The sequence below is a fragment of the Eleutherodactylus coqui genome, chromosome 1 (assembly GCF_035609145.1).
Source record: "Eleutherodactylus coqui strain aEleCoq1 chromosome 1, aEleCoq1.hap1, whole genome shotgun sequence".
In the NCBI taxonomy this organism is placed as follows: domain Eukaryota; kingdom Metazoa; phylum Chordata; class Amphibia; order Anura; family Eleutherodactylidae; genus Eleutherodactylus; species Eleutherodactylus coqui.
This window is the reverse complement of record NC_089837.1, coordinates 88,171,609-88,182,363: the sequence shown is the minus strand read 5'-3', so window position 1 is coordinate 88,182,363 and position 10,755 is coordinate 88,171,609.

Below are 10,755 nucleotides of genomic sequence, written 5' to 3'. Positions count from 1 at the left end.
CCCTAAGAAGTAATAATACCCTACCTGATCAAAGTGCACTAAAAACGCCTGTAGTTTTCCAAAGATTTTAGCCTTTTTAAGGCTGATGTCACAAGGGTGTAAGCGCATTTGTGCAATGGGCATTGTGTATTTGTGCATGCTTGTGCGCGTTTTACTGTACTTTTGAGTGGAAATCATGCGTATTTGTGTGTGCAAAGAAAACACACAACCATGCTCCCATTCATTGAAATGGGCAATTTGCGTAATTAGTTGAATATGTGTACTTTCCCTGTGAAAATGCGCAAGAAAATAAAGCATGTTGTGTATTTTTTTTGCATAAATTACATACATGTGAATGGGTTTTCTTCACTGCGTATTGCGTACTTGTTACGGATGACTTCTCAACTGCGTGTCATCACTGTTTCATTTGTATTCGCCTCCGTATTTTCTTGATTTTATTTTCTACTGGGCAAATACAGATCTATATATTTGCCTCATAGACAATAACACAAATGTGAATACAGATGCAAAAATGTGTGAAAGTAGCGCATCCCACTTTTTATAAAACACAGCCTTGGCAAATACGACTATGTAAATAGATACATAGATTTACAATAGCTTTTCATTACAGTCCACAAAACATGGACCAAATACGGAGTAAACGTTGGCTCATCTGAAAGCTTCGTTATGGAGTTATTTTATATGATCCCTTTTTGCACGTGTGTCTTTTGAGGTGCCTTTTAAGGTCTATTTAAAACTCTACTGAAGGACACTATATGCAGAATAATGAGAAAAAAGGCCAATCCTACAGCAAGCCTCGCCTGAAAAAAGAAACACCACTAACCATAAAGGCAGCACAAGCCAAAATGCTATTGTGGGAATTTATTAACATATTTATGCCAGTTTTCTGCTATATAAAATTTGCATATTTTGGCATACCCTATATTTGTGCAAAAAAAGGTGACTCTTACCTTATTTCACCAAGTTTAAAAAAATGGTGGGGCTTTGCCAGACATGTGCAGCTTGCGTGGACCGACAATTTACTACAATTTATGCCAGAAATTGCCATAAACCATGATCAGATGCATAAGAGGCATAGATGGGATTTTATGGTCCACAGACGTGCCAACTTTGTTAGGGCCTTCTTGCTAAAGTTGGGTCATCTTACTACAATGTAATTAGTTTTAAGACTGGTGTAAGAAATGCCAATCTTAATAAATTCTCTCCTATTTTATAGTTAATGCGATGGCTGCGATTAGTTCATCAAGCTCTGCAGTGATTGGCTGAGCTGCTGCGCTCGAGAACCAATCAGGGGCAGGACTTTCTGGGGGCGGGATTTTTTTTGAACTCCCTGACTGAAGTGGTGGCTGAAGACTACAAACAAGTGCTGCGGAATTGCCGAAGGAGAAGTGTGGCAGAGCGGGCAACACCTGTTAAGTAATGTATTGTTTTTTGGCTTTTTTAATGCAGCTAGGGCTTATTTTGAGGATAAATAGTAGTTGCTACTGTAAAAGTTGCCTGACATCACACGAAAACCGTAATTTTGTGCGATGCGATGCAACACAAAGAAAGGCTCCATAGGGAAACATCGGCTACAAAAGATTGCAAATCGCGGCTGTATAGAGCATGCCACGATTTTCTTCCTCATAATGTGGCAGCCTACAAAACATCGCTCATGGGAAGAAACCATAGGAAAGCATCGGCTTCACATACATGCGATTTGTAGCGCTGTTGCATTGCGAGAAAATCACAGGATTTTGTCACCCATTTGAAAGCCCCCTTAATGTAGTTTTGAAAGACAACATGAACTAAAAAGCATTTTGGTTCTTTTTTTTTGCCTTTTTATAGCTTTTGCCTGCCATGCAAGGTAAAATAATGTATTAAAGGGGTTGTCCCGCGCCGAAACGGGTTTTTTTTTTTTCAACCCCCCCCCCACCCCCGTTCGGCGCGAGACAACCCCGATGCAGGGACTTAAAAAAAAAACCGCACAGCACTTACCTGAATCCCCGCGCTCCGGTGACTTCTTACTCACCGGTTGAAGATGGCCGCCGGATTCTTCTCCCTCAGTGGACCGCAGGGCTTCTGTGCGGTCCATTGCCGATTCCAGCCTCCTGATTGGCTGGAATCGGCACCTGACGGGGCGGAGCTACACGGAGCCCCATTGAGAAAAGAAGAAGACCCGGACTGCGCAAGCGCGGCTAATTTGGCCATTAGACGCCGAAAATTAGTCGGCTCCATGGAAACGAGGACGCTAGCAACGGAGCAGGTAAGTGAAAAACTTCTTATAACTTCTGTATGGCTCATAAATTATAATTAATGCACAATGTACATTACAAAGTGCATTAATATGGCCATACAGAAGTGTATAGACCCACTTGCTGCCGCGGGACAACCCCTTTAAGTTTATTGTACAGGTCGTTATGGATGTGGTGATACCAAACATATTTTTTCAATTGCAATTTTAAAAAGTGTGCAAAAGTTTTTTTTATGTGGATCTTTTTACTATGTTTATTTTTTTTATTTTGACTCTGTAATCCTATTATCTCTCAGATAATACACTGCAGTACTTCTGTATCTGTTTTCTTGCTTAAGATAAGTCATGGCAAACCCGGAGGCCATTGTGTGGGGTCCAAATGCCATGGAAACAGATCAGCTTTCTGCAATTGGATGGCTGAGGGCCGATGACTTCATAGAGAGAGCTCCCTCCCTCTGGTAACCCTGTTCATACTACAATCAATATTGATTGTAGCATGTAAGGGATTAATGGCAGGGACTGGAGTTCTCTGTGATTCCCACTATTGCAGTGGGACCCTGACTTTCAGCTACATTCAGCTCTGACTGTGGACAGTGGGGGCTCAGCTCCTGAGTTAGCGCCACCTACATGTATGTCATGGGGCAGGAAGGGATTAATCAATGTTGCAGATTTTGTATTGCTCAGTCATAAGATCATGCCTGCATACACTTCTTTTATTCCATTAATCCATTTTTTTCCACATACGTTCTTTAGTCATTCAAAGACATATCACTAATATGAACACATACTCTACATATAATAGAGTTTGAGGAAATGGGTGAACCATTAATGAATGACCATAAAAGAGCCCTATAAACTAAGCCTTTGGGCTTAAAGTAGGTGACCCACTGAGTCCGGGAATGCAAGTGTTATACTTACCTTCCCCATCATTCCTCCGGTGTGAGCGCATTGTAATATAAGAATGGGAGGACTACTTAGCAGTGCCACTCAATGTATTGAGCGGTGGCTTTCAGGACTGACATCGGGCGAATGATGGGGAAGGTAAGTATGAAACTTACATCCTTGGACTCACAGGTCACCTACTTTTAGTCCATAAACTTAAGTTATAGGACTGAAAGTAGGTGGCTGAGTAGAATACTAGTCATAGTAAGATGACAGTGGAAGCAGAAAAGAAGGAATATTAAAAGCAAAAGCAAATGAAAAAATATCTAAATACATAATCTATATATAATGGAATTAATCACTGATATATAGAGATGAGCGAGCACCCAAATGCTCGGGTCCATGTTATTTGAGTCGAGCTTTTCGTAAAATTCGAGAGCTTTACTCGAGTAACAAACCCCATTGACTACAATGGGAGACTCGAGCATTTTTGTATGTGGGATGCCAGGTGCCGAGCTTTTTTTTTTACTTGGTTCCTCTTTCTCTTTCTCTCTCTCTCTCCCTGCCAGCCCAAAAATTTGCCATTGATGCGCATGCTGTCTCGTGGCGGGGAGGAGCCAAAACAGCCACGTCACAGCGGGGAGGAGCCAAAAACTGGGGCGGGGTAGAACACGGCGTGATGCTCGTTCGAGTAACGAGCACCATCGAGTTCGCTAATACTCGAACGAGCATCAAGCTCGACAGAGTACGTTTGCTCAACTCTACTGATATATAATCATGATAATATATGTATGCAAAAGTACAAAATTATCAAATGATATTCATAATATAAAGTTAATAAAAAGTAACTAATAAATAATAATAAAGTAATGCATGCACAAATACCAGAAAAGGAACACTGGGGCTTATTTATCAAACTGTCTGGCAGTAAGACTGTCATTGTTGCTCATAGCAACCAATCAGACCTCAGCTTTTATTTTTCCACAGTTTAAGAAATGAAAGCTGAGCTCTGATTGGTTGGTATGGGAAATAAGTACAGTCTTGACAAAAAATGGCTGAAAAACGGTGCAAAAAATTCTGTGAAACCACCTTGAGGAAACCCTCAGTAAAACTTTAACTGCATACTGTCAAAACAGAAATGTATAACAGTACACTCTGATAATGATGATGATCATAATTGTACATTGTAACTTTGGGGTGTTAGGTGAGCAATTGGTATTTGGTCATCTGTGCAGATGTACTAAGACTGGGCCACACAGCCCTGTAACTATGACCCAGGTGGGTGGTAATATGATGAGGGCAGGGATGAAAGATGCTGTCAGAGACAACATGTATTGCAAACGTAAACTAAACTTCACTGGAATTGGATTTTGGCTCCAAATTAGGGCATGTGATACCTTAACAAATGTTAAAAAATGTCTTGGACCAAGCCGAAACAAGTCCCCTGATTTGCTTAAACTAGCCGATGGCCATTACTGACCTGTAGTTTGGACCTTCTCCATCCTATTGGGAATGCATCTCTACACCTCAGATGTCCCATTTAGTACACATCAATTTACATCAAAAACATTGTGCATACCAATATTCTGCAGGTCTCCCTGTAAGGCCATGAAACACCCCACTGCTACACTTACAGCGTCAGGTGGCTTGTTGTGCCCTTACATACAGCATTCACATTGCGCATTATACCAGCTTTACATGGTATTGATAAAGTAACTTCAACTTTGATACTTCAGAACATCACTTTGTATTCACATTAGTAAGGCAACTTCACCTTTAATATAACAACTCTCCCAGAATTCACACAATCTATTAATAATGACTGTCTCGCGGTATCCGGTAACCATTAACTGTACTTCTGTCAAAATTCTGTTTAATGGTACCAGCCCTACTAACATCACCCCTGCCAGCAAGCCTGCTAACTACCTATTGTTCCTTCTCAGGGTATACACACTGGTTTTAACAAGGCCAAGCCTCAGTTGCAACACAATGTCGCAAGGTTAGAAATCAACCGCAGCTCCATAACAGTCTCCGGCCATGAGTCCACAGAAGTCTAGATGGTCATCCTGCTGTCAAAGCTGCAGCAATGACCTCCTCTCTCATGCAACTTGTCATACCTTTGGCTCCCGGTCGTCAGGGTACTTTTACCGTATGCATTTGGCCACCTGGTCATCAGGGACCATTTGCCATCAGTGTTTGTGTCATGGTCTTCAGGCTCTCTCATACAGTTGCTTCTCTCTCCTGCGATGCTCCCCAGCTGCTCCTAGTGCTTTCTGTACAGCTGTTGTCATGTCACCTATGCCACTGCTTTCCGCTCAGACACCAACAGGCCACAACATTCACCATGTGCTGCTCTTCCACTTTCTTCTTACTTTCTCAGTTGCTTCCAGCACACAGATGCTCACCAATGCTACTGCTGCATCGCAGCTTCAATTATATCTATAGCACCTATAGGGCACCTAGTGAGTTCCAGGTGCTTTATGTAAGCGAGGCTTCGTTCCCCTTCATCCTCCTATCATGGGGGCATTTCTAGGTCCCTGAACCCATTTTTTTTAAATGGCCACCACTGCAGACTCTAGGTCACGCAAATTGGCCTAAAACCATGTAAGAACTGATCCCCTTACAGGATTTAAGAAAAAGATGTAATCAGGCAGGTGCAAGATTATATCATAAAATAACTCCAGAAACAACCTCCAAAAAGACATTATATTTTACTATAAGCTAGATCTGGCATATAGAATCCCTTGAGTCAAATTAAGTATGTAAAAGTGCCTAAGAACATTTGGCGAATTGTCCTAGAAACTAGAATGGTGTAAAAACCAGGGGACACATGATTCCTAACGCAGTGCATTGCAGCTGATTGTTGCAGTGTACTGGCTGCAATCAAGAAATGGAGCCAAGCTGGTGTCAAGATGTCAGCCCCAGCCCCTGTGATCGCAACTTTGGTGGATGTTCCCTATCATTTTGCACTCAGTCCCGATGAGTGCCTCTTTCTTATCAGTGCAGAAGTTCCCAGAGGTGTTGCGAGTTAGGAATCCCTCAGTATTTAAAGTTCCGTCTTTCTCTTCCCTGCTGCAGTGTGTTCTGTGTTCTGGTGGTGTTTCACCTAACCGGCCAGTTCAGCCATAATGGAAGTATATTGGTTTTGGGCCCGCCTCTACATGGGTGCTGGTTATTTTCCTGCCTGAGGTGTCTGATGTGGCAGTGGTTGTCTGCAGCATAGTACCAGCGGTGATAATTTTACTGTTAGGATTAGATAGATAGATAGATAGATAGATAGATAGATAGATAGATAGATAGATAGATAGATAGATATTACTTCCATCTACTATATATCCTTCCCTATTCACCAACTACAGACAGGCTAGGTCCCCTAGATTTGAGACATGGGGTTGATCACCCAGCTTTTAGACAGGGCCCGTCGAGCCAAAGTTGGTTAGAGAGAGAGTCCACACTCTTCTATTGGGGTTTCCCACGTGTTGGTGTCTTAATTCACCTATATATTGGTCCATTGCAAACGTTAATCGCATCAGGGTTTGACATGTTGTTGATGTCCATGAGTGTCGCCATACTTTTGCCCTGCACGAATATACCGTAACACTGATCTTGTGTGATTATTTATACATTCATTTCAATATTTAAATAACAATATAAGCAGTTGATTTATTTTAAACAGTTCTGCTTTTATGTAGGAAAGAGTTAATAAATCATATCTAGTAGCACATGTCCAAAATTACTGTTCTGGGGAGAAATGAATGACTGTGGAGTGAATTCACAGAACTTCACCTAAAGCCGCCACCACTGATAGGGGACTTGCAGATAACAGAATCTTGATCATTTTAAGCACATAAATGTTTTTATTATCAGGAATCGTATCAATCTCCCAGTGCAAGAGTAAAATGTGCTGAATGGGACAGGTTAAGTCACTTAATCATCTATGGCTTTGAATTACCAGTCAAGAAAATAATAGGGTCATACAGTTTAGGTGGGGATGGAATGGGCTAAAATACAAATAATAAATGGGATTTTGAAATGGCAGAGAGCATTGCATAAATCCACCTGAGTATAAAGGGCTGAAGCAGCATCTAATGCGTTTCCAAAATAGCCACCCGCTCTGTGTAAGGAGGACATTGTCCGCTGCAGAATAGCCCCTCTCTGTCAAGCGGACACACTCCTTATTAATCGGAAGAGGTAATTGTATGGAGGAGGGGGAGAGCGAGCCTGGATTCTGCTGCTGCTGCTGCTGCCACAAGAGATAAAAAAGCAGCAAATTGCACCCAGTTGAAAAGCCGGTGCTGAGAAGTGAGGGTTTGTTGAGTGCTGGGTAATTATCAACCACAAAAGGGACCAAATTGCCGGCTCTATGCTGTGGACCCAACTGCAATTTTGCTTCCTTACGAAAGCTGATCAAGCTTTTATAACCTGATAAGACTCCGGATGAGAACTTGCTGAATCTGAAGGAGCTGTCCAGTTCAATATATATATATATATATATATATATATATATATATACATTTTATTTACACAACAAACTAATAAACTGATTGGCGTGTTTTGGAAAGCATTTCAACCCCCTTTAGAGGGTGTACAGGTTTTAATAAGTTTGATGATACATTAAAGTAGTTTCTTAAATTTGTTACTCACAATGATATATAAAGATGTGCCGGTCATTGAGAGAAAAAAAACTATCATTTTAAGGCCGCAAGTGGTATAAAAAATAACCCGCTTTTTTAAACATTTACGCTCCCCTTTTTATCCATGTTCAGTCGTGTTCCTACTTTAGTCTTGGTGGAAACTGCTGCCAAAGTTTGAAGAAAGTCTCAGCTTGTGGCTCTGAGCTGTTTTGCGAAACTACAACTTCCATTATATTTGGAGTTGTAGCTCAAAGATGAAGAAAAGATGAAGGGAAGAACACAGAGCTCTAAGGCTGGATGCTCCACAACTGTTATTTTATGGGAAATACAAGGATTTAGTAAGACGAGACTGGAGAGCTCACAGGTTGTCTAACAACTGTGCCGCTGTTCATTTTTCATTGGCAATATTACTTGCCCCCTTTTTTTTCTGAAGATGAAACACAAATTAATTGGAAAAATGGATGCTTTGCAATCTGGCATAGTTAACTGTAAAATTAAAGCCCATTTGGCCATCGATGTTTTATTCTGAAAGGCTGCAGTGTTTTAGCAAAAAAAAACATACTTAGAAGTTTGACTCCAAGCTGAGCTCTGGAGTCAAAGAGGCGGGCCACGCTAGGATCTTCCTGCCCACATCATCAAGACTGACAGCTCCTCTCCCTGCTTGTGTATAGGGAGAGAGCTGTCAGTCAACATGCTGCAGGTGGGAAGAGCCTGGCGTGACCCATCTCTTTGATTCAGAGCTCCGTTTCAGCTCAGCTCCGAGTCAAACGTCTATGTATACATGGCCAAATGGGCAAATCTGTCCTACATTCATACTGCCCATGGTTTGGTCTGCATGAACCTGGTGATAGGCTCTCTTTAGCTCCCTAAACTCCCGAACCTGCCTGCACACGTTCTCCCAGCCTCAGCTAATCTGTCAGTCCCCTTTAAACATTGCTGAGGCTGGAAATCGGTGTCAGGTACAAGCATTGGGTAAACAGTATTAGGATAAGGTGACCAAATTTTCCCAGGGTCAAAGCTGGACAGAGGGGTGTGGTCAGGGGCGGGGCTAATCATGACGTATAAAATGTACAGAGCCGTTTTTTTTAAAACGGTGCAAATTCCACAGTATTTCTGCATCCAAAGAACTGTCAAAATCTATACCTTTGGTGTAGAATTTGACTGGAAATCTGCTGCGTATCTGTAGCTGATTTCATACTATGCGGCACTTCCCCTCACCTCCTCCGAAGGCTTTCCTCTGTCAGCGCTCCCTGTCTTCCACTTCCCAGGGCCTGTAGCGGCCTCACCTGACCAGGCCACCGGGAACTGGAAGTCGGGGAGCACTGACAGTGGGAAGCCTACGTAGGAGGTAAGGGATAGCACTGTATAGTATATAATCAGCTGAGGGTATGCGGCTGATTTCCAGTCAAAATCTGCACCAATGGTACAGATTTTTATAGTTTTTTGGATGTGCAAACCCTGCGGAATTTGCAGTGGATATTCCACAGCATTTCTGCCATGTATAAACATATCATGTCAGCTTGAGGTATGCTGCCAGTATGCTCAGTTGTAATAGTGTCCCCCACGGTGGCACGAGTAGTAATAGTGACCCCCACAGTGCCGTCACTAATAGTGACCCCCACAGCGCCGTCAGTAGTAATAGTGACCCTAACAGTTGCCCTAAGTAGTAAAAGTGACCCCCAATAGTTGCCTAAGTAGTAAAGGTGACCCCCATAGTGGCCTCAGTAGTAATAGTGACCACAACAGCAGCGTCAGTACTAATAGTAACCCCCACAGTGGCCTCAGTGGTAATAGTGACTCCCACAGTGGCCTCAGTACTAATTGTAACCCCCACAGTGGCCTCAGTAGTAATAGTCATTGAATCATAGAATGGTTGAGTTGGCAAGGACCTTCGGGGTCATCGGGTCCAACCCCCTGCGCAGTGTAGGATTCACTAAATCATCCCAGACAGATATTAGTAGTAATAGTAACCCCCCTCAGTTGCCTCAGTAGTAATAGTGACCCCAACAGTGGCTTTAGTAGTAACATTGACCCCCCTACAGTTTTCTCAGTAGTAATAGTGACTCTCACAGTGGCCTAAATAGTAATAGTGACCCCCAGAGTTTCCTCAGTAGTAATAGTGACCCCCCCAATAGTTGCCCCAGTAGTAATAGTGACCCCCCTACAGAAGCCTCAGTAGTAATAATACCCCCCACAGCTGCCCCAGTAGTAACAGTGACCCCCCACAGCTGCCTTAGTAGTAATAGTGACACCCCCATAGTTGCCTTAGTAGTAATAGTGACCACCCTACAGTAGCCTCAGTAGTAATAGTGACCCCCACAGCTGCCTCAGTAGTAACAGTAACCCCCACAGCTGCCTCAATAGTAATAGTGACCCCCCACAGTAGTAATAGTGACCCCCCCCACACAGTTGCCTCAGTAGTAATAATGATCCCCACAGTGTCCTCATAGTGTTCCCTATATCGACCCCAGCAGTAACAGTGACCCCCACAGTAGATCTAGTATATAGTAGTTATAGAACCCCCCCCCCTCCCTGAAACCCACATACTTACCCTCCTCTTGGTCTTCAGAGCACCACGGCTTCTCTTCTCACCGCTGCTGCCGGCGGAAGTGTGTGTGCCCATAGTAGCGCCTCTTCCCCTGACCTCTTCTCTTGTGGAACTAAGAAGAAGAGGTCAGGGGAGATGGGGAGGAAGATCCACAAAGTGATTACCAGCCAGGAAACTGCAGCACTGCGGCTTGTAATCACCTCCTTTATGACCTGACGTCTTGAAAGTGGGACAAATGGCTGTCCTGCTGCGGTCCCAGCGGAAAGCGGGACACAGGGTCCCAAAGCAGGACGTCTGGTCACCTTAATTAAAATATATTAGGACCTCACTCAAGAACACACTTATCAATGACCACTTCCTTCATGGTTTAACATGATGCAAGCATCAAGCTGGAGTTTTCCCTGGGCCACAGGAAAAGGTTGAGCTAATACAATGTCAGTTTACATACAGGTTTCAGC